The sequence below is a fragment of the Phoxinus phoxinus genome (assembly GCF_949152265.1).
Source record: "Phoxinus phoxinus genome assembly, chromosome: 22".
In the NCBI taxonomy this organism is placed as follows: Eukaryota; Metazoa; Chordata; class Actinopteri; order Cypriniformes; family Leuciscidae; genus Phoxinus; species Phoxinus phoxinus.
In genome coordinates this window covers 25,778,342-25,803,955 of record NC_136897.1, presented here as the reverse complement: position 1 = coordinate 25,803,955, position 25,614 = coordinate 25,778,342, and the positions used below count along the sequence as shown (strand labels likewise).

The 25,614-nt window shown below is 39.0% G+C and overlaps 1 long non-coding RNA gene across 1 annotated transcript; it reads left to right on the top strand.

Annotated features, from left to right (window-relative positions):
* On the top strand, positions 1-19,787 carry LOC306990246. Its single transcript, XR_013795840.1, has 4 exons — positions 1-250; positions 980-1,130; positions 17,873-18,003; positions 19,544-19,787. It is a non-coding gene; the product is annotated as an uncharacterized lncRNA (long non-coding RNA).
* Positions 19,788-25,614: the final 5,827 nt, after the last annotated feature.

Genomic DNA, 25,614 nt, shown 5'->3' with positions numbered 1-25,614 from the left:
TATCACCGGCCGGGTCCTCTGGGAGTGGTGGGTTTGCCGACGCCGGCTGTAGTGTTAAGACCAAACAGGACTAATTGAAGGAGACGCTTACATATTCTCCACCGTGTGGCTCAGGGGTGCGTTTGGCCACAGCGGATGCCGCTGGCAGCAAAGTGGGTAGCGGACTCGGCCTAAACCAAGAGATGCACCCCAGGGCACGGAGGTCCTTTCAGGGCTGTAAAAGATCGCACACATGAGAAAGGTTTCTGAGGTGAATGAGCTAGGCAGTTGGTAATAATACTTCACAATTTTGATGAAAATAAACAATTTGTGTGGGAGAGATAATTCAATTTTATATGAAAAAAAATGGCACACAGAATGAGCAATGTATTTTGTTTTGATAACATTAAAGGGATAGTGCACCAATAAATGAAAATCCTGTCATTAATTACTCACCCTCATGTCGTTTCAAACTCGGAAGACTTATTTCGTTCATCTGAGAGATTTCTGTTCCTCCATTAACAGCTACGCAACTACAACTTTGACTCATAAAGAGATCATATAAAGCGAACAAGTCTCTTCAGAAAATTCGTAGGTCAATGGAGGGACAGAAAGCTCTCAGATTTCATCAAAAATATCTTCATTTGTGTTTCGAAGATTAACTAAAGTTATGGGTTTGGAACGAAATGAGGGTAATTAATGACAGAATTTTAATTTTTCTATCCCCTTTTAAGCCATTTTGTCTCTGTTTATTCAACTTATAAGGTATGAAAATGAACTTTAAAAGGAATTTGTTACACTTTCTGAGGTAAATGTGATTGAACATGTTATTTAATTGCCATCTAGCCAACTGTATACCTCAAACAAAATATGTCATGAGCACACACAGGTGTTAGCGAAGCTTCTTCACAGTGAACTGCTTTAAATGCAGGCAAGTGTTTGAGTTGCACTTTTCAACATGTTATCGTTCTTTGCTCCCCTTCTCTTTTTCTTTTCTCAGGATTTTTACGTCTGTTTACGTAAGCAGAGATACATGTTCTGGTATGCCTGCCGCCACGGTGGTGAAGAAGGTTTCATGGGTCGCAAACTGACTGCTGTAACAAAAATTGGTTATCCTTTAACGCTCATGCAGCTTATCAAAATCAACTACGGTATGTGGGTTTGTTCTGTTTGCATTGCTGAACTCAACTAGTAAGTCATAACAACTGCTGTCTGTCACTGTACATACCACTATCAGAAAAAAAGGTACAAGTACTGTCACTGGTATGGTAGGTTCTAATATGTACCATTTAGCTACTGATGTACTCTTTAAGGTACAAAGGTGTACCTCTTGCCTCAGTGACAGCTTTTGTCCCTATTTTTCTGAGATTGTATAATGAAAATAACGCACTGAATTCACTGTGTTAATCACCGAAATCACAAATGCAAGGCTAAGTTTTATTTGACATGGTACAAATCACTTTTTTATTTATATTGACATTGATTTCTTCCCCCACTTCTGCTTTAATATGGCAATATTTTTCAGTATGAAATGAATTACAACCTTGGTTATGAAAAAAATGTTTTTGCGATAGAGCTGCCAAGCCAGAGGCCAGCTATGTGTGGATCACAGCATCTGGGCGCTGTTCAAAGACACATACCTATCAAATGCCCTGTGAATAGTAAAACACATATCAACTCGACACTAGACAGTCCTCTGGGCCAAATGAGCAGGAACTTTCAAAGAACTCCTAGCTTCAATATCCTCATATACCTGTAGCATTCAAGCCACATACCAAGCTAACACAAATGTTCTAAGAACGTTTTGCTAATGTTCCCATTAAGTCATGAAAACTTTATTTTTGAATATTCTCTGAACGTTCAAAACGTCTATTTTTAAAAACATTTGGTAACATTTTATTTTACATTGTCATGTAGTTACTAGTAATAACTATAAATTATGCATAATTACATGTTTAGAGAGAGAACATTCCATTTATCATTCTTCAAACATTATTCTCGGAACATTCTGAAACAAGTGTCATATAAACATTTAAAACAATGTTAGATGAACGTCCATCTATAATACTTTAAAAAACGCTCTATGAACATAACGTTTTGTGCTTAACGTTTTGAGAACATTATAAAAGACCAGTGCTGCGTCCAAAATCAGATACTTACCTACTATATAGTACGTGCAAAACAGTAAGCCAAAAATAATAGTATGTCCAAATACATAGTATTCAAAAAACAGTAGGCGAAAAGTCCCCGGATGACCTTCTACTTCCGCCGAGATTCTTGAGTGTGCATTCGTGCACATCTTTACTATTCCATGAGGCTATGGGAGAGGATTTATGAAGCGACGCAACTGATGCTGGTTGGTCATGTGACAGTAACAACATGAAGGGTAGAGTACGTCCGGATATCATTCACTGCCCATTCATACTATTCTCATACTAGCCTTTCCGAATTTGGTTTAGGTTTCGGGCACATCCCTACTCAGTGCATTTGGTCTGCATCTAATGTTTCTTTATCTGCACACATAGTTCTGCACAGTTTAACACCATGTTTTACTTGACTTCGATCTAATCAATATATCATTTAGCATCTTTTGACTGAGATTCAGCAGCGAACTCATTTCTTTTGAAATGTTCTGCAAAAAGTAGAGAACAGAAAATGCCTGGGTGTAAAACAATACTCACAACGGATATAAATGCTTTGGTCACGCATTCACAGATGCATACTATCCTATTTAAATACAGAGGAACATCAGTATATGTCTGCAATATTTGCCTAAATTTAGCATCATATTATGGTGTAATTCAACAAGAATGAAGCTGTGATATTAGCTATAACATACAGTACACTACTGTTCAAAAGTTAGAGATTTTTGAAAGAAAATAGTTTTATTATAACTTTTAATGTAACGTAACTTTCATGACATTGTTACAAAAATGTATTTTTCAAGTAAATACAGTCCTTTTGAACTTTCTATTCATCAAAGAAGGTTTTACTATATTTTTGAACAAATAAATGCAGCCTTGGTGAATATAAGAGACTCTTACTGTACGGGGTAGAGTACAGTAGGGTCCAAATTAGGGCTGGGCGATATGACCAAAATCTCATATCACGATATAAGTCATCTCATATCCCGATAACGATATATATCACGATATAGTACCTTTTCTGTAAATTCAATCAATTAATAATTTATATATATAATTACTACATGGAAAATACTTTTAGCATATATCAAATAAAAGAAAAGTTGATATATATATATTGAGTATATATTAAGTATATCCTCAAAAATGTTTTTTATATATATTTTATATTCTCAAAAAAAATGGGCAAATGTTTGATTAAGAATGTAGAAATATAAAATATGAACGAAATATAAAACACTTTTCAAAAACAAATGATTACAGGCCCAACATAAAATATTGCTATATAAAATACCAAATGTAAAAATTCAATGGAAGATGTTTAAAATGTAGCAGAAATCAGGGCTCTGAACCTGTTCAATGAACGAAAACAAACGAAATTTTGACAGGAGCATATAACCAGAAACGGAAACCAAATTAAATGTAATCGTTCTGAACAGATTTGAAATGGCCATTAACCGGTTAACAACGTTATTTTATCGTTCTGTTAACTATTTTAATTTGCCAGTCAACCAATCATGAATTCAAATAGTACAGACTGAGCAAATGTGATATTGACGCGCATAGCCTATCCGAGTGAAATGCCCATGCTCAGCTGTCAGTCATTATTGATAAGTCGCAATGGGAATGCGCTGGCGTTAGTTTTCCATACTGACACTGTATGTCACCAACTGTCAAAAAATTAGGCTTACATTTCAGTGAAAATGAATAGCAGGTAATATGCAACTTTTTGTTTTTTGAAACCAGCGAAAATTGCAGGATAGAACATGGATCCACACAACGTCACATCACGCACTTAAAGCGCTTCTGTGAACGGAGAAAACAGAATAAAGCAAATATATAAAACTAATATATATAGGCCTATATGCGAAATATAGGCTATTTGCCTTAAATAATTACAGATTAACAAAACGAAAGGAAGCATTTTGCTGAGCTTCGGATCATGCGACAGGGTCCAAAGTTCACAAAAAGGAAACCGAGATGTTAGAAAAGGGAATCGAGCTTGTTTTCTGTATTTTACGGCTTTACAGTTTTGAATCATTTCTTGCTTCTATCCGTATGACCATAAATTACGGAGTAACGGATTCCTGTTCCCGTGATCGCGCCGACGCTTCACGGCACGCGCACACGTTCTTGCATTGCTAACTTGACATAGCAGCATGTTCATTATCAAAATATAATAGTCAACCAAACATAGAAATTTTACCAAATCATGTTCAGGCTACAGAGGTAGCCCCTCATTTAGGAACGAGCTCCTCGGTTTGTCCTGGCTGGTCCTGCTCGGAAACACCCGGTTCTATCACCCTTCACTCGCCATGTTATTCACGTTTCTGCCTGCATTCTCATTGCGGCGTGTAAGATTGCAGTCCTCCAAATGATGAAAAAGTTTTGCCGTAAACAATGTTTTTTTGCGACACCACGATATGAACGATAGAGCATAATATGAATCGATAGACTTTTTATATCGTCCATCCGATATATATCGTCATATCGCACAGCCCTAGGGTCTGTAGTCACTTGTTCACCAGAAAGACAACATCTAAAGACCTGGATAATATCAACATAATCAAATAACGAATGTCAGCACAATACACACCCCAAACCACTATAAAAATCTTGTATGATAAGTACTTGATAAGAACTTCCACCGTAAACAACAAACTGCCCAATGAAAGTTTAGTGGTTTATTCTGGTTTAACCACGCAGTGGGACCCAAAAAGTTTGAGACCACATTGAAAATCCAGGCCTTTTGTAATTTAAGTTTGCATCTGCTATATAAATATCTCGGTACGTGGCTTGACTAGGGACTAGTGTTCATATGAATTTTATACATTTATTGTCATTATTAAAGCAGTTTTATGCATCTGTTAGAGTACAAGTACAAGAACCGGTGGATGCAACCCTGAAAAAGCGAGAAAAAGATAGAGAGAGAAGAGCGAGATGGCCTAAATCAACCCTTGCCTCTTAATTTAGCCAGCATTCACAGAGACATCATTCATGGCCGTGTTTCTTTGCTCCATGCAGTTTGCTCTATTTGCTTTTAAACGTGTGGCGGAGACCTGGCTCGCACGCCCGAGTCCGATTATAACTTTATATTAGGATCCGAGGGGGAGTCAATTACAGCCAGTCCTGTTTTATAAATCAGGGTGAAAGGAGGAAGGAGGGGGAGCAAATAGCACAGGGCCTTCTTAATGCAGATTTGTGAATCCTGACTTGTTTTATTGCTGTTTGAGTAAGTTTGCGGTTCATTTCCCATCAGCCCTCTGCTTTATTAATCAGCTCAGGGGCATTCAATGTATACCGTCCCAGGAGTCGTGGAGGTTCTGTGTGGTGCTTTGCAGTTGTTGAGTGGGCAGAAAATGAAGGGGGACAGGGTGGACAAGCTCGGTTTATGACAAATGGACCTGGAAGGGAAATTTATCAAATGGCAAGAACTAGCAATGGACTTACAGTTGTAGCGAAATCAAGGAAAGACAGTCTCGCGTCCACCGACGTACAGTATGGAGCTGTTGTAAAAGAAAAAAAAAGAGAGATCTTGCATTACAAACTGCACAAGTGGTTGAAAACCACTAATGAAAAAAAAAACGTTCATACCGAAGTCTAATGATTAGCAGACTGATGGGGACAATTCCTCTTGATTCAACGGAAATGAGGACGGTAACCACCCAATGATTGCAACACACTGCAAACACTGTTGCAAGAACTCAGCTCTAAAACCGACTGAGCTGTCTATGCCCTACATTGGCAGCATCCTAACTGAAAAGGAAACCAACCTAAGCTAGTTTTCTGGTCTTAGCTGGTCCCTGGCTGGTCAGGATGACTGGTTTTAGAGGGGTTTCAGGCACATTCAGCTGTCAGATGATCATCTGGCCAACTAGCTAAACCAGCCTAACACCAGCATGGAGAGGCTGAACAACCATCTTAAAACAGATAAATCTGTTTTTTGTTTTTTTTTAACTGGTTTAAGCTGTTTTTGTCAACTGGAACCTATTGCCAATTATTTCTTTTTTCAGAAAACAAGATTTATACCTGGATTCACAGACAAGGCTTAAGCCCAGTTCCAGACTGTTTGAGCTGTCTTAACTGAAAGCAACTTGCACTGGCATATCTTCCATTGTTTTGGCTCAAGATACACAACAGGCACGTTTACTTAAATGTCCTAATTTAACTAAGGCCTAATCCTGGCTTAATCTAAGCCCTGTCTGTGAAACCAGGCCATTATGTCTTAAGTTCTTTCCTTCTCCAGTAAATATATCTGGATTTAATGTCTTCAGAAGTAAAGTCCTAGTTCCCAGTTTAACTGTGGTTTTAACTGAACCCACCCCCCCCCCCCCCCCGCCCAAGAATGTCTAGAAATTTGTAAAACAAGTCGAAAATACTTAGAAAGTAATTTTTTTGCAGTGTTCGATTTTAACAATTGCATGTTTCTAAGCTAACAGAAGGATACTCTAAGAAGCACTCAAATATTGGATAAAATATTATTTTAAAATTAAATTAAATTATAAATTAAACCAAACTATTTTATCAATACTTTTCAGTTTTAAATGCATATTTATAATCAACATTTGTCTCACTGAACTGGTCCCATTATTGTTTTTGTTTTTTCGTGTAAGAAGGATACATGCGATCCTGGCTTCGAGTTTAGCCGAAAAGAAGGTACAGTATCTTTAAAGGAACAGTCAGTTGAAACTGAAAACTGTATCAGGAAATAGTCAGTTCTGGTCAAGAGGTTAAGAATTAAAGACCATCCAACCACCTTTGACAGAAACAATTCTGGAAAGGCCTTTTCTTAACATAGCCAAAACTATCCAATTAGTTGAAACTGGGCCTTTTTATGACATCTGTAAGAGTTAATATTCCTCATAACTATCATTTACACTGACCCGAGTGGTCAAAGTTCATTAATCAGACTGACCGCCCCATAATTACCTCGCTGTCTCACTGTGAGCACTACCTGTCAATCTCACAGACTGACAGGTCAGTGACCCAATAAACCACAGACATTTTCATTTCCCACTGGAGATTAGGGAGTGGGACATTTAATTGCCCTCAAAGCGTTTACTGCGCCGAGTAAACAGGCTCAGGCATTTACAGTGTGGTATCTTGACTTGTGTTTATGCCAAGAGTACTTTGCGTGTGCAGTGAAAAACCCGACGAGGGAAGGACAGCGCCAACCATACAGACCCCAAATACTGCTCACGCGGAATAAAATTCTGCTTAGGTGAATAATATATTCAATTATTCACCCATCTTTCCATCCATCAGTCAAATGCCTGTGGTTTGGATGGAGAAGTGGACGATTATGGGTGGGTGTAAATACGGGCCCTGGTCCATAGTTTCGCTTTCACTGGATTTATAATGATGATCAGGGACCACATTTCACCTTCTACTAAATAGCAGATGCAATTTTAAAGTCAGCATCAAAACTGACTTAATTAACAAACATTTTTGCTCTTATTATGCACAATTCATCAGTGCGCAAAAAATACAAATCTCTCTCTCTCTGAAATCCCTGTTTGGATTTAAATTGGCAAATACTTAGGATCATTATTGCTGTGATTATTATGTTATATGTTTGGCAACAGTTCTTCTAACCCTAGTTGATGGAGTGTGTAGCTTTTCATTTCTTAAACAACCATGTAGGAAGACACATCATGGCCATATTCCAGGATCACAATGTCGAGATTCATCAGGCTCAAACGGTGAAAGAATGGTTGTGAGGAAGCAAATCATTTTCACACATGAATTGGCTCCTCTGAGTCCAAACCTTAGACTCATTGAAAGTCTTTGGGATGTGCTGGAGGACACTTTACAGACTGCTGGACTCTTGCATTGTCAATACAAGATCTTGACCAAAAATTGGTGTTCCTCTTGATGAAAAATAAATGTTGATGTTATTGTGATGCATAAATTATGTTATTTCCAAGTACAATTTCAGACTCTCTACTTCAAAAATTCACATTTAATCCAATGTGTTACATGCCGTTTCTTTTTTAATTGTGAAGTTTACTAGCAATTTCTAAGAGAAAATTGTTTCTAACTCAAGTTTTATTAAAAGCCCATCTTGCCAGCGGCCCCTTTCATTTATCTTGCCAGTCACCCCTTTAATTGATCTTGTTTTAAGAATTTTTAGACAATTTAACTAGAAAACAAGACAAAAATACTTATTTTTTATACTTTTTTATTTTTTGCAATGCACTTGCATGCTTAATCTGATGACACCCTTCATCTTTAGCACTGATGAATATGCTGTACTTGTCACTTTCAGTAGAAATTCAGTAGAAATTCTACTGAATTTCTCAGTATGCAATAAACATACTGATAAATTTATGATCACAAATATGCATAACATCTCCGTAAGGCCTGTATGTGTGTGTGTGTGTGTGTGTGTGTGTGTGTGTGTGTGTGTGTGTGTATTTCACCCCTGGGAGGCCCGCGCCTCCTCCGCTATGCCATGGAAGTGGGGTGAGCCATGAGGGCTCTTTTTCATTAACGTGACTGACAGAACGTGAGTATGTGTGGCGAGTAGAACATCAGGTGCTCTTCGCCACTCCATTCAGCAGAGCTGTTGATACGGGCCAACATGACGGGTGTGACGGTGAAGTGAGGGTGGGGGTGGGGGGGCGTCGCATTCTGACCCCCTCATTCCCCACGAAACTCATTTTCTTGTTGCGCTTGGCAGGGTTTCAGACTTCAGACCACAATTAGTGAACTAATGCGATGGAGCATTCATTATAGCGTTCTATATGGATTGCATCGTATACTGATAACATCGTTTTGGCATCGATTCCAGCCTCATGATGAAAGAGAGCAATGGAGATACACTTATCTGATGTGTTGTTTGCCGTTTTCAACATGGCTCAATGCAGAACGTGGAACTTTCAAGCAGCTGCTGGTAAATTTGGAGGGCATCTTATTTCACCTCACCTTCAAGTTCAGCGCATCTACTGCGTTGAGCCAGAAGCATGTCTTGCTGATATCAGATCTTGGCCATGTGGTCTCGCTTCTCATCGCATCTGCTTCAGATTGTCCATTCCCGCCAAATCCCATTCTGGGCACAACAGATCATGTAAAGAGAAAAGATGTGACTGCGTGTTTCTGTTCGGTTTGCAACAATGACATACAGTTTGTTTCTTCAGTTCACATGGTAAAGCATGTTGCAAACAAAAGTTAGGTTTTCTTCCATGCAATTTTTTGGGAAATTGCTTAATGGAAACATCAGGATGCAAATTAAATTTTTAAAAAATGAGCATCAAAAACTTACACTCACATTTAATTCAGTAAGATACATATTTCATACAAACATATTTATCAAATAAATTGTGCATCAAAAAATCTGTTATCATTCCCATTCATTTCAGTTCTGTCACATGATCCACCAGGAAATTATACAACCTGCTAAGATTTTTTTTATGTTTTTGAAAGAAGTCTCATATAGTTTTATATAGTTTACAGAATACATACAACAATATTAAGCAGCAAAAATGTCTTCAACATAATACAAAATGTTTCTTGAGCAGCAAATCAGCATATTAGAATGATTTCAGAAGGATCGTGTGACACTGAAGACTGGTGTAATGATGCTGAAAATTCAGCTTTGCATTAATATATTCAAATAAAAACATTTCTAATAATATTTCACATTGCTACCATTTTTACTGTATTTTTGATCAAATAAATGCAGCCTTGGTAAGCAGAAGAGACTAATGTCTTAAATTCACTGGCAAAACATCTACTAAAATAAAGCTATAGTATAAAAAATGCAATTAAATTTCTATTTTGCATGCAACATTTTAATTTCATTACTTTTGAATGGTCCACCAGCTGGACACGCAGCACTAACCAGCATGAGAGTTCTTGCTGGTCTAAGCTGTTCTATTTCCCAGAGATGTTCAGCTCTTTGCTCACAGTCCTCATCAAGTCTGCAGATGTCTGCGGGTACAACATTCTCCTCTCTTAACACACCCCAACCCTATCAGACCAGAGATTGGAGGGGTGATCCATTTGGCATGACATGTGAAGGCCTCTCGAGCAGAGGACCAAGACGAACGAACACATTGTTTCTAACACTATTTTTACAGGATACGCTGCCTGACACATGTGCGGCTAAACGATTCTCTACCGCGGAGTAATGATGCTCGCTGTGTCAAGATTTAGTCAGCTGCGTCTGACCCCAGAACACAATAAAAGCAGAACTGATGAGCTAATAGATCAGGTCAGGTAAGAGCTGGCCAACAGAGCGCAGGGCTTCTTCCTCCCTCTCTCCGGTCCTCCGACCGGGCGCTTGGCGCGAGACCGGCCTCACAGCTGGTTATCGTTAATGTCTCGGCATGCATGACCACCTGTTATCAATAAACTCTTGCGCTCTCTCCCTTTTTCTCAGCTCGGTCTGTCTGCAGCGCTGGCTCATCCCAGGGAGTTAAAAACACCCCTTTGCTCTCCAAGGGACCACATTCCTCCCTGTACGTGGGAATTAATCATGTGAAAAGTCGTAAGCCAATACACATTAGTTTATGCTTGATGAGCAGGCAAATGTATTAGCCGGTGCTGCGTGTGGACGTAAAGACCCACGGGATTGAGGCTGTTGTGAAAGACAAACTCGCTCTTGTAAGGAATGAAAGATAAACGGCATCAAGACGGCTGGAAAGAGAGATGGGCTTTTCCTAAACCTCATCCCAGTGGACTTCCTCATCATCCTAATGGCAGATGCAAATAACGCTTTTTTGAATTACTGTCCTCATTAAGAATGGCTGAATTTGGTGGATTAGATAATCGGTTGAATCGTTTCCGAAGTTTTCAGAGTTAACAACAAGATGGTTTGCATCCTGAAACACTTGTAGCGTTTAGCTAAATCGAGAAGGGCGTCCATTGCAATAAACCAACACATGTTTCTGTGCAATGCCGTGTGGCTCATCATAATGAATGGAAAAACATCTGCATTTAATGGCCATTCATGGAACCCCAGCGTTTAAATCTCGATTTGATTACACGCTTTTCATATCCTCAAATATTTAGTTTATTTGACAATCAATAAGAAGATGGCAGTTTCATCATAGTTCATTAATTTGCTTCTGTTTAAAATTGGGTTTGTTTAGATGTCAATGAGAATCTGGCTGTTGCACTTGTGCTCTGATACCGGCGGTGACGTGCTTCCATAAACGGGCCCTTGAGCGACGACGTTCTGGTTTGTAAACTGTTGAAGCTCTAAACACTGTTGAGGAACTTAGGGCTGTAGCAATGAAATCAACTGTTAATGAGCATCAGGAGAACCAGAGTCAAGTGCTTATGGACGTGTTTATGTTTGTAGGCATGAATGGAAACTTCAAAGTAAATGCCTGATGCCACAGAAGAACCTTCAAACAATCTGCACTGGTGCTTACAAAAATATCCAGAAACTAATATTCTCATGTGCAAAATCATCAAGAACTCCCTCTCCAAAAAGGCATATAGCCAACCCTCAAGAACACTAGACAAGAAAAAGCCTAAGTCATTTTTCGCGTACAGACGACAACGTTGTCAAAATGATCCCCGTTCAGGCCAGTAGTTTGCGGTCACTTTCACAAATTCACGTTTTTGATGCTGACATGGAGACGATAACGGTATCTTTTTCAAATTCTTGCACTTTCAAACCCCTTTTCAAAAGCTTGTGTTTGCAGGCCCCCAAAATGCCATTGTCGTGTAAATGAATGAGTTTTTATTTTTTATTTTCGTTTTTAGGCCCCTAAGAGTCTTTGAGGAAGCTACACTTTCCCCATTAACAGCAATTCTTTGACATTCTTCAAACATCAGCAAGCAGCGTTTCTCTCTAGGGTTTATGGGATTGATTCACATCTATCTCCTCCAGTTTCCATTTTTGGATTTCTGGGAACATGTCCTGCTTAATCTAAGCAGATATTGTAGCTATTGCATATTGTAGCAGAATTGCATTATCTTGGAAGCCTCCAAAAGACTCCCTGTTGTGTTTGGTTGGAAGATTCAATGTTTTTCCTCAAGCTTAAGTCAAACTCTCTCCTAGAGTTTTTTTTCTCCCAGAAATAGCAACTATTCTTTTTATATGTGGTGGTTTCTAAAGGCTTTTCTTAGATGAATGTTTTTATATTCACCACTGATTATTGCCTGAAGAAATAGATTGGAGTTTTTATAGGATCAAGAAAAAGTTTGACAGATACTGTCATGAAGATATGAACTGTTCATTGAGTCCAGTTCACTGTAAACTCTTACTGTTAAATCAAGCACATGGGAATTCAGCCGTACAGTAATTACTTCAACAGTCTGTGTCTTACATTAGAACCTGAGGAGAATGTAAGCCAAACGAAAATGAATGAATACAGTCAATGCAGTATTTCTAATACTAGAAATGGTATGCCATGACAATGCCTTCAATACTGTGTTCAATACATTTTTAATATCTTATTTTTTTCTTCTAGACAGCAATGAGTTTAATTGACCCTTTGCAGGGAGTTTGATTGACAGGCGATCTGACCAATCGTACTTCGCCATCCGCCATTTTGTCCGACAAACCAGTCAGGAGAGTTAGTAGATTAACATGGGAGGATTTGAACTTGAAAAACGGAGTGTATTGACGTCTTTCCGCGGTAAAAACAACATTCCTTGTTATGTTGACCAAAAATTACCAAATTTGAAAGTTGAGACTTTGTTTCATATCAAAAGTAAGCTGGTCTGTCCTGTCTGTCAGTATGTTGTCAGTCTCCTCTCTGCTCCGCGATGTATTTTTCACTGCGTGAGAACATGGTGTTGCGTGAGAGCGGCGTAGCTTGTCGGACATAGCGACAGTAACTAAGGGGGGCGGGTCTTTGTGAACGGTCAATTGAGAGTAAATAATCTTAAATGTGTCTCTTCTAAACTTTAAGAGATCTTACCTTTGTTGCAATTTCCTAATATACTAAAGCCAATCAATGCTATTTTATTAAAATATTGCTATTTATCATGTATGTATTATATTACATGTATAATATATGTATGTATATTAAAACTTGTTCTTGATTCTATAAAAAATTTATATAAATATAAAATGAATATAAAAAATTGCACACGTACAGTAAAACTTTGATAGGACAAGCTATTTTAATATAAAAAAGTATCATAAATTGCAATTTGACAAAATTATGCACACACACACACACACACACACACACACACGATCATTTTTAATAAACTTGTTCTATCCTATAAATACTCAGCGGTGAATATAAGAACATTAATCTAATAAAATCCTTTATAAACCAAATATGAACTAGTTATATATAATTTTGATATACTTCACATCTACGTGTTCTGAGCTATAAAAGAGAAACTTCAGAAATGCGTTTCTCATTCTGGCTTTCCCTCTCGCCTCTATTTTCTCTAGCACACTGACAGTGCGTCATGCTCACCTTAGCAGCTTGAAAAGACAGAAGAATCCCAGCTGAGATGAGGCAGATACTGGCCTGCTAGGGGTAAACTAACAGATAGCGGTAAACAATGTACAGTGTCTTCGGCCCCTGCTCCAGGCCCAGGTGAGGCCGTCTTCTGCCCCTGCAGGTGATCTTGATAAGAGGATTCGTTTATAAAACATCTCCCCAACAGCTGTGCAAGACACTTGGCACAAAAATGCTGCACTTATTCATCAACACTAAGGGTATGATGATGAATTGGCTCTTCACTTTCTTTGCCACGGGCCATGAGGAAGTATAAAAGCTGGATCTGGATTTAGGGAAGATGTTAAAGGAAGACAGTTAATCACTTTTAAATGAAAAGCACATAATATAATTTGAAGTATGTGAATTCTAACTCAAATTTTAACCAAATACAGGCACAAAAATAGGTATATATACCAGTCTGTCTGTCTGTCTGTCTGTCTGTCTGTCTATCTATCTATCTATCTATCTATCTATCTATCTATCTATCTATCTATCTATCTATCTATCTATCTATCTATCTATCTATCTATCTATCTATCTATCTATCTATCTATCTATCTGGACCAACAACATAGGTCTAGGAACGTGACTGGATTTCTCTTGTACTGTTTAATCCTACTAGAACTAGTCAAAACAAAAGACTATTTAAATGTTTTACATGGGTGGAGATCTTCTCAAACATGGAGTTCGAAATGTGTTCGTGACTTTCGACTTCACAAACAACATTCTCTGTCTGCTTAAAACTCTCTTGGGATTTTCTAACTTCACGTCAACATCAGTGATACTGTACTTGCCTTGTGAATGTGTGTGTTTTCTTCGTCTTCCTATAAGCAGCACACACTTTTTGGAATAATTATGCTGACGAGGTGCCTGAAACATTCCAGTTTTAATAAAGCACAGCTCTGCTGAGATGTGAGCAAAACATTCAGAGTGACAAAAGCGTCTCGATGGCAAACTCAAATCATACAGACACACGCACAGAACCCGGCACGATTAAATCTTTAATCAGAACAGGATGTGCCATGAGGAAGGCAGAGCGGGTGTGAGGGTCCAGAACAACAGATGTAGGATCCAGTTCGGATCTATGGAGGAAACTGTGTCTCCCCACAAATCAATTAGCTAAAGGTATTCAAAGTCTCCCTTTTGATGAGGGTATTTTAGATTTTTTTCATGTTTTTCCCTTTTTTTCCCTACATCAATCAGTCCATGATGGAAAGCGACTTTAAATGCTATGATCTGAAGTTTTGATTGAATCCACATTTTCAGCATCTATATGTCTTTTAAGGCGTAGCTGCTTTTCTATTCAAATTATATATTCAAAAAGTGTTTTTGATCAAATGGTAGTTGCCTTTTTGGCGTTTTTTTTTTATTTGACTATGATAAAATGTGAGGCTTCAGTAATAAGTGATGCGGTGAATGATTCTGACCCGAGAGCTCAGTGCACACGGTTCCTAATGTAAATGCCCATGAACATTGCATCAACTGAGACCAAACACGCTGACAATCGGACTGATGAATTATACACCAGCAAAACACATTATAAGATTGCTCTGTAAATAGAAAAACAAGAATCAATCCAGAGCACAGGTCTATTTATTAAGAACGGCACGCCACACCATTATGCAACACGTATGTAAGGAAAACAATCAACAGTGACTGGAGTTATTACGGCAAGAAACATCACACAATTTTTGGGTGAATCTCATGCAATCTGTCAAGAACATGTTTGGGTCATATTTCACCCCAAATCAATATATTTTTCTGATAGTGGATGGATTGGGATTGGAGGGATGGATTGGGATTGGATAGATTGGGATTGGGATTGGGATTGGATTGGATTGGATTGGATGGATGGATGGATGCATGGATGGATTGGGATTGGGATTGGGATTGGGTGGATTGGATTGGATTAGGATTAGGGTTAGATGGATGGATGGATTGGGATTGGGATTGGGATTGGGATTGGATTAGATGGATGGATGGATGGATGGATGGATGGATGGATGGATTGGGATTGGAATTGAATTGGATGGATTGGGATTGGATTGGATTGGATTGGATTGGATTGGATTGGATTGGATTGGATTGGGGTTGGGACTGGGACTGGGATTGGGTGGGTGGATGGATGGATGGATGCATGGGTGGGTGGATGGATGGGATTGGGTGGATGGATGGATGGATGGATGGATGGATGGATGGATTGGGATTGGGATTGGGTGGGTGGGTGGGTGGATGGATGGATGGATTGGGATTGGGATTGGGATTGGGTGGGTGGGTGGGTGGGTGGATGGATGGATGGATGGATTGGGATTGGGATTGGGTGGATGGATGGATGGGCTACAAACAAGATTTCAGAGTGATTCTCATGAAAATATGTCCAGGTCACATTTCAATTCAAAGCTTAAAATATCTTAATGTTTTCATGAGAAATCGTGTTTGTAGCCTCTTCGTGTAATACCATTTCAGTTCCAGCCTGACCTGTAGAAAAGCGTTAGTTAGAGGAAAAAAAATCACCATTTCAGGTTTTCATTCCTGCTTCTATCAAAGCATGGTACTTTAAAAAGAGCTGTACATAATCACAGGTTCAGTAATGAGGCCACACACACTGAGACGCACAATTTAATTTGTTGTCGGTCTATGAAAACAAATGTAGCGTGTGCAAATAGCAAAAAATTTGCCAATTACAGTAGCATCTCAATCATCATCTAAGCAGTGTGAAAAACAGCCTCATTATCCAGATGTATCACTAGTAACTTCAAAGTGAACGACCATCCTGTTTAGTCTTTGCAATTGTGCACATTAGCTAAATTATATAGCTTATTAGTTGATCTACGGTGTTTATTTCACATGATAACCGGCGATTTTGTGTTTTAATTATAACATGAAGCGTTCCGCTGTAATCATGTGTTTTAGTGTACAACTTGACATGTGAAAGCCAGCTGTTCAAATACTAAATAACAGCTGGTGTTGAAATGCTAAAGTGAGAATATTCTTTAGCTCGCTGATCCAAGATGATTCCGAAAACCTTTTGGATCTAAAGATCCAAAATCATTTCAACCCCCGGCTCAGCTGTTGAATGAGGGTTTTAGTTAAAGGACACTGTAAACTTTGCTTAAAGCTCTCTGTGGGGAGTGAAACATACCGATGTAATCAGTGAGCTTTGAACATCTACTCTTTCCTTTTGAAATGTCTCAAACAGTCAAAACACGGGCTTACGGCAAACTAAGTATATTGTATTCACTGACACGATTCAAACTTTCCAAAAAGTATTGAAAATGCCCATTGTGATTGCTCAACACTTGATAAAATTCCATCTTTTTATTGATAGATTGGGTAAATATTTAGCTCATTAATCATAAAATAAGATATGAGGATTTTAACTTTCTTTTGCAATGATAGCTCAATCAAATCCCTTTTAAATACTTTTATGTCCTTCTTGTATGTCACATTTTATGTCACACTTCCAATTCCAATGTCCTGAAATCAAAAAAATATATATTTAAATGGGGTTTTGTTAAATGCCTGAAATAAGGTCTGTGAACACAAGCTCAAAATATTATTTGAATGCAATAATCCAAAAGCCAGTGAAAAAATCCTATAGGGTTTTTGTTGAGGGATCCAGGGTGATGCAGCGCTCTGGTACAGTAGAAAACCAGCAAGAACAAAAATGGTCGTGTAAAAATAATTACGACTATTGTGTGTGCACAAAACCTTGACTAACCGGACCTCAGGGAATAAAATGTACTGGTTTCCCAGTAAAACATACAGGGATGCTACATTACGAACAAGGGCTGATGGTTCATGCACCCGAGCGGCTCTGTGTTTTTGAGGAAAGACAGATGCAGTTCTGTAACCATGACTTCTTCCATACAGTAAAAGTTTGCCCTAAAGTGTTTTGAGGGCATGCAAGGTTTAATATCGCGGGGATGCTTTCACCTTTTCGCTGGGAATTGAACATGAACTTGTCCCGGGACACAACATCAGTCTGAATTCTCCCCATTACGTTTTAGAGCCCAATCTTAAGTGCAAAATGTAATCTGGAGTCAGTCTCTTTTACGCAGACTGTAATAAAAACACAGCCGTGGCTTAATGCCCGCCGTCTTCGTAAAGCAGGATATTGCTGAGCTCCGAGTCTCTGGAACACCTCAACGTTCAGTTTATATGGGCCTGTGTGCTTTCGTGCTGGAGGGGTTGATGGCTGAGCGGTGTGAGTGTCATGGTACAAATCATGACAACAGCTACGCAGTTTAAGATACTTGGTATTTATTGTCGTCTATAAAAGTGACTTGATGGGATTTTTAAAGCTTTTATTGACTTCTCCACATACAGAGATGACCCTCGTGGAAATGTTTGTCTGCTGGGATCTGGAATGTTCTCTGGGCTCTGCTTCGCACACCAGGGGGCATCTCTCATAAGACACCTTATCCTTATTCCGTCAACTGCACTGCAATCTCATCAAGGTAAACCCCTTAAGAACTTCTGCTGTGTCCTGGATATAGTTTATCCTGCCCTGTGGAAGTTTTGGATTAAAGTATAAATAAATATGAGCTGGAATGTTCGTTTGGACTGTCAAATTAAATTCCCTTTTTTCCCACTGAGCTTAAAATGACACTGAAATCTCACAAACTCGACCTCTGAAAACATCCCAAAGGTTGTGTTAAAAATCTCAGAGCATGTCATAAATTGGTTTGTCTTTTTTTATGTAATGCACTAATTTGAAATCAATTTGAAATGTGTTTTGAAAGAGGAAATCCAGTAAATAATCACTTAGAAACCATCCAGAACATCTTAGCAACCTCATAGGAACACAATGAAAACCACCCTACTAACCGCATAGCAATGGCGTGAAAACCACCTACAACACCCTAGCAACCTCTATGAGCCTTCCTTAAAGCATAAAAGCATATTAGAACACCCTAGTAACCACATAACACCATGAAAGCCTTCAACAACACCCTAGCAACCACATATTAACTTCCTTAAAGCCTACTAAAACATCCTAGTAACCACATAGCAACACCCTAGCAACTTCATTAAAGCCTTAAAGAATACTCTAGCAAAAACATAGCAACACCCTGACAACTTCTTTAAAGCCTACTAGAACACCCTAGTAACCACATAGTAACACCCCAGATACTTCATCAAAGCCTACTAGAAAACCCTAGTAACCGCAAAGTAACACCCTGAAAACCACCTAAAACAATCCTAGCAACCACATAGAAACTTAAAGCCTACTAGAACACCCTAGTAACCACATAGCAACACCCTAGCAACTTCATTAAAGCCTTAAAGAATACTCTAGCAACAACATAGCAACACCTTGACAACTTCTTTAAAGCCTACTAGAACACCCTAGTAACCACATAGCAACACCCTAGATACTTCCTCATAGCCTACTAGAACACCCTAGTAACCACATTGCAACACCATGAAAACCACCTACAACACCCTAGCAACCTCAGAAGCTTCCAAAAAACAAATAGAACACGTTGAAATCAATCTAGAATACCCTAGAAATCACATAGCAACACCCTGAAAGCTACTTAGGACAGCCTAGCAACTGTATAGCAATGCACTGAAAACTACCTAATATACCCTAGCTACCGCATAGCAACACCCTGAAAATCACCTAGAACACCTTAGTGACCACATAGCAACACAGCATCACATCTGAAACCTCATAAATGTAAAAATCTAGTACTTGTCGCATGAATAGCATTCAGAGGGTTTTAGATTCAGCTAAATCATTTGGTATTTAAACTTGAGTCAAGCTGCTTCAACTCCAACTATTCTGCTGACAAACACTGTGCCAAAACTGACAGGTAGAGCACTGAGACATGGAATATTACAGTGTGCTATTTGATCCATGCCGGGATCCCTGTCTATCAGTCATGTTGACCTGTGACGGATTACCCTGTCATTTGGGACTACACTCTTCACAGTGTGATTGGCAATAGTACCTGACTTTATTCTTTCTGCATCTGTTTCTAATTGTATCAGAATAACCGAAGAGAGAAGAACAAGCGTCCCTCTGGAAACTTGAAGCTCACGGGGTCATCTTTCTCCTAATATCCTGCACGAGATGCAATTCATCCATAAGTCAAGTGTGTTTAACAGAAAACGCATTGAAATATGTGGCCATCATTCCTCTGAAAACTAGGCTGGATATAGAAATTAAATCATTCTAAGATGCTGATTTGCTGTGCAAGAAACATTTCTTATTATCAATGGTGAAAACAGTTGTGCTGCTTAATATTTTTGTGGAAACTGTGATAATTTTTTTTCAGGATGAATATAGAAATTAGGAATGACCTTGTGTAGGTTGCTAATGTTAGCATTACCTTGCTAGGATTAATGATGACTTTTAAAAAATAAAAATGAAATATCAACTTTACTGTGGTAAACGTCTTGAAATGTTTCAACGGCTGCATCCGAATGCTTAAAAATACTACCTTCGGAGGGTGGGAAGGCATCAAGGCACGTCCAAATACAATGTTAGTTTCACTTCCTGTCTCCTGAGATACCTTCATATGATACATTTTTTAAGGGAACATATATATACAGTATATCCTTCACTGCCTTAAAAAATTCCACAATCCCATTGAGCTAAAAACAAAAAATTGACATCTGAACGTTGCGGTTGGTGGTCAGTTTGTTTGTGAAGCCGGGATCAGACTACAGAACTTTAAGGACGATTTCGGATTTCCGATCGGATTTCCGATGTTCGGCCTAGATTATCTGTTAATGTGAGGCGTTTACAGATCAAATTCTAAACTGCACGATCTGCTCGCGGACACATCGCCCTGTCTGAAAATATCAAACATGTTTGATATTTAGGATTTTAAATATGGATGAATTACGACTATGATTACATCAGTTCTTCCACAATAGCCAATGAGAGACAAGTCTGCAAGGAGACGGAAGTGACAGACTGTGAAACAACAATCAGCTGTACGGGTCTGGTGGACGACTGCCTTTATAATGTCTCCTCATATAATGTCTATAGCAAGTTGTGGCGACACAGTATCCATTGTGTTTTCATCCGCTTGAGATCACGTGAGGTGCTAAATCTGGCATGATGATGCGCCACGAATCTTGTAGTGTGTGCAGGTTTGAGATTTGAAAGAAGAAAATTTGTGCAGATTCTCCCTATTCGCGTGATGCACCCAGATTTCACAATCGGTTAAGATTTAAAAACTCCTGTAATCTGACCTTAAATGGACGTTTTTGACCAACGTTTTCAACTTCTGGTGTAATTTCTTAGCCTGGCTCCGCCCTCCCAATTTTCATTTTCCTTCAGAACAACGTCTGGGATTGTGGTATATTCTTGGGTTTTCTCCAGTCAACTTTTTACCCGTTCAACCAGCGAACAGAGGGAGTGGCTGAGAACGATGATGTTGAGGTTGTGCGCTAGTTTGAGTCGTCATACGTCACGACCAAACGTTAGCGATTGGTTATGGCAGATCTAGAGTGACTCTGGGCAGATCTAATAGTTTTAAACTTCAACAGAGTACCCGCCTTCAAGGAAGTTAACGCTTGTCAAGCGAGGAATTCTAGCGAGGAATTACTATTATTGTGTAGATCATTTAACCGTTATGATGTTTTGTGAGGTACCTTCACGCACAAATGCTGCCTGCAAAGTCATTGCCTGATGGCAACAAGTCAAGTCAACTACCTAAGCTTTCAGACTATGTTTTGGCTCAGAAAAGTTTTAATTTCAAAGACTATGTTATGTGCAAATAATTTGCATTAAATGCTCTATATTTGACGAAAGACATTATGTAGTAGTGCCACAGAGCCAAACTATAAAGAATAAATGTTTGTTGGTGGTCAACCAACCCAATACGAGATTTGTCCATTAATCGATCAAGTCGTTTTATAAATAAACTCTTGGTCCCACTTCCCGTCCCTAAGCATCACTTTCAGTGAGCGCACAGCAAAAACACATTTGTTTGAAAGGAGGAAAAAGCCCCGCTGTTCTACACGGAGTACTGCTGATAATGATTAGCTGGTGCTGAAACCAATTCTGAACAATACAAGTTCAGAGGAGTCACTTAAGTGATGTGGGAAGGAAAGTGTTTTCGCGACCGTGTGGAGGAAACATTCCAAGACAATGAAGTCTGGATTGGAAAAAGACGATGGAGGCGTGTGGAGCTCAGCGAGACTGGTGCGATGGGCCGGGGCGCACATTCCATGACATCTCGCGTGTCCTCGCCGTGTGACCGCTGGATCGCTGCACTAATTCGCGGTTGGGATTCATTAATGCGACCGGCCAGACAGTCATCGCCCTGATGATTGGTCGCATCATCGCTGATGGGAAATGATGCGGTTCAACCTGATTGTTTGAGAAAGAAACCTTTCTCACGAGGAATAACAAGTCATGACCTAAAATTCTTCTTAAAAATCATAAAAATGTATCCTGCTGCCGATGAAAAGACAAGTAGTTTAACTGCCAATCGTTCGTTTTTTTGGCAAAACATGGAAATCGAAGTGAAATAATGATCTTACTGCACTAGAGCATCATGGGTACACGTATGGCACTCTTTTCCCATTCTCTGTGCCTGTTCACTACACATTTGTGTTTAATTTGATGGCAAGGGGAGAGAGGAACAGCTTGATGAATGAGGCTACAGTCTCTGTCATCGCTCAACACGAGGCTGGTGTAGTCCTCACAATGGACTCATTTTCCTAATAATTTCCAGTCCCTCGTAAAGAGAGAGATTGGGAAAAACACCCAAGAATGGGAAAATAATCCACCATAGCAGATTAGCGTTTAAAAGGCACTCTGATGGCCTGACACAGGTCAGCACGGTCATTCCAGACGCAGTCCTTTCAGATGCTGAGGCCAATTTCAACCTAGAGATGAAATTAGGTTGAGAAAAGAATGAGGCTAGAAAAAAAATTGAGAAATTAGAACATGTATCCCATAATGTAAACCAAAAAGTCAAGCTCTATGGTTCTCAACTGGTGGGTCATGACCCAAAAGTGGACCACAGGTCTCTTTTGAGGAGAAAAAAAACAATGCTAAATCCATATAATAAAATGCCTCTTAGTTTGGGGAGCAACATTTATCCGTTTAAACATTTCCAATATATATGTCAAAGGTGCGTCCAATCAAATTCTACAGCATTTTAGTGCAAATTCATCTGTCAAAGTCAAATTAGATGTCAAATCTAAGGTTAAAGAAAATAATACCAAGACCTTAAAAAAATAAAGGGATAGTTCACCCAAAAATGAAAATCCTGTCATCGTTTACTCACCCTCAAGCTGTTCCAAACCTGTACACAGTAAATCTTAATAAGTTGAGACTACTCAAATGATTTGAGGAAAGTGATTCCCTCAGTTCAATTGAGTAATGGGGAAATTGACAACTCAATTAAATTGAGTTGACCTAATGTGGAATTTTCATTGCATTAAATTAAATGTTTGAGTACAGATAACTTAAAAGGCACATAGACTAAACTCACACTTTCCAGTTCCTAAATCATTCAAACTTTTTGTTTATCACATCAACAGCTTTATTGGGGTTACACTATGAATTTCATTCTTCAGCTGAACACAGAAGAAGATATTTTAAAGAATATGGGTAACTAAACAGTTGATTGACTTCCATAATATGAAAAACAAGTGCGATGGAAGTCAATGGGGCCTAACTGTTTGGTAACTGCATTCTTCAAAATACTTTTTTTTGTGTTCAGCTAAAGAAGAAAAACTCATACAGGTTTGGAACAACTTGCAGTGTGCAATCTGTAAAATCTAGATCTAGTAAAATCAATGGGTTCTAGAGCAAAACCAGCTGTAAACCACCGCTTTACCAGATGATTTGTATCTTTTGCGAATTACAGCACATGTGTCCTGTGGAGACAGGTTAGGTGTCTTGCTCAAAGACAGGATAATCAAAACGAGATCTTAAAAATTAATGTATGTAATTTTCTAAAATCTTGTTTCAACCACAGATGTCGAGCTCAGAAATCCACTGTGTACCTTTCTGAATACATAATAATTCAATGAGAATCACGGCTGAGGAAAATGGGAAATTGTCATGAAATAATCACCCTAAACAGGCTTCATTATAAACATAAGGCATGTTTGAATGAGATGTACTCATAAACCTGCCCTTGATCCTAATACCATTTTCTCCTGGCACGGTCTTTTGTTTTTAGCACACATCTGTCTATGCTGCGTGACATGTCGTGTAAATTTATACCATTAAATGTTCTTCTTTCTAAATGATCATTCCTGCACATTTGCCAAAAGTTAAAAGAGTCCCGTACTGGGGTTATTAATGGCCTGTGATGTTGGTTTGATGTGCATTTGTAAGTGTTTTGTGGACTCTGGGTTTGACCTGAGGGCTGATGATCCAGTAAAAGATCTATTTTCCTTTAAATGAAGTGAAGATAAACTCTCATTGAAATTCAATCCTGTGAAAATCCTCAAGGCGTAAACAAGCCGGTCCTGTTGGGGGCAATTTTCACCTCGCAAAATAAACCAAACTCCATTACAATAAAGCAAGCGAGTGGAACATCAAAGAGAGCAGGGGAGCAGCCATGAAGTAAGCTGGATAATAAAATTAAAGTAAATCGTGCAGGGCATGTGATTTTTAAAAGGTGCAAATGATTACCAAAGATGAGGCTCTGTGTTCGGAAGAAGGAAGTGGAAAATGCTGGAAATTAATGGAGCTAAAACTGACAATAGTGCAGTAATTGCTTGAACAAAGATGCTGCCTTAAAGCGCCACAACATGAGTTGCTCCTTCTACAAGAATCTGCCATGAATGAAAGCAGAACTGACATTTGTTGTTGCAGCTTTGCAAATAACAGGTGTGGCAGTAAAAGCATGAAAATCACCAATGGAAAGCAAAGCACAGTGAAAGATGCAGTGGATGTGCAATGTGTTAAACTTTCACCCACTAATAAAAGCGCAGTTGTCACGCAATGCAGGATGCAGGGAAGAGCATGCAGGCGTATCGTCTCAAACAGCAGCCGTTCACTCTTGCAGCCTCGGTCTCGCTCCATTGGAAGTTGTCAGGTTTCAAAGACCACTTGGGATGGTTATGCAATCATTTTACCCATCATCCATACATGGATATTAACCTGGAAGATCTGTGGGCTTGTTACTCTTCTCTTTCAGACTCCAATGTAAGGATTCACTGAAACAAGAAAAGAAGCACGTTCAATTCTGAAGTCATTCATTTGGTTTGTGCGAGGAACAAACAGAAATTAAGTCATTATTTTACGTTTTTATTCACTATTCCACTGCATTATTTGAATCTTGATTTGTGAACCAGATCAAAACAAATCCCCTCATTAGAATGATTCATTGATGAATTAGTCTGATCTGATTCTCAAGTTCAACTCACTGACCAAAAGGTTGTATTAGTAATAGTAAATAGCTATTTGTCTATATAGGTTAATATTAGTCATTACATGTGGCCTACATGATGAAAAGTATAGTTTTAGTTATTATGGGGAGAAAAAAAGATTACAAAGACAAACATGTTATTTCCTTTGGACTAACATGCCTCAAAACATCATATACATTACTGTTCAAAAGTAGTATGGAATATTTATAGTGTTTATTCTGGAACTATGGAAGTCAATAGGGCCCATCAATCGTTTGGTTACCGACATTCTTCAAAATATCTTATTTTGTGTTTAGCAGATTAAAGAAATACATACAGGTTTGGAACAACTTGAGGGTGAGTTAAAGGCACACCGTGGACTTTGTGACCTAAAGAGTTTGGAGAAGACGCACCGTCTTTGGCCAGGTCATGTGACCTGGAGAATGCCTGGAGAACTAATCACTTTACGACCGTCACGTGACCACAAGCTCTGATATACTCAAGGAGCTAACGCTTTTGCTACTATTTTTCCGCCTGCTCGACTCCTGGCCATGGCTGAGGCAAGGAAAACGTTTAAAACTGCTTCTGAGGAGGTAAAAAAGAGAAAACGCGAGAGGGATCGTGGATGTCTTCTTGACTTTTACGACAGTGCTGCGGCGCTTGTGGCCTCTAGGGGCGCTAGACGTGAAAGTTACAGGTCTAGCGCCCCTAGTGGCCAAAAGTTCCGCGGT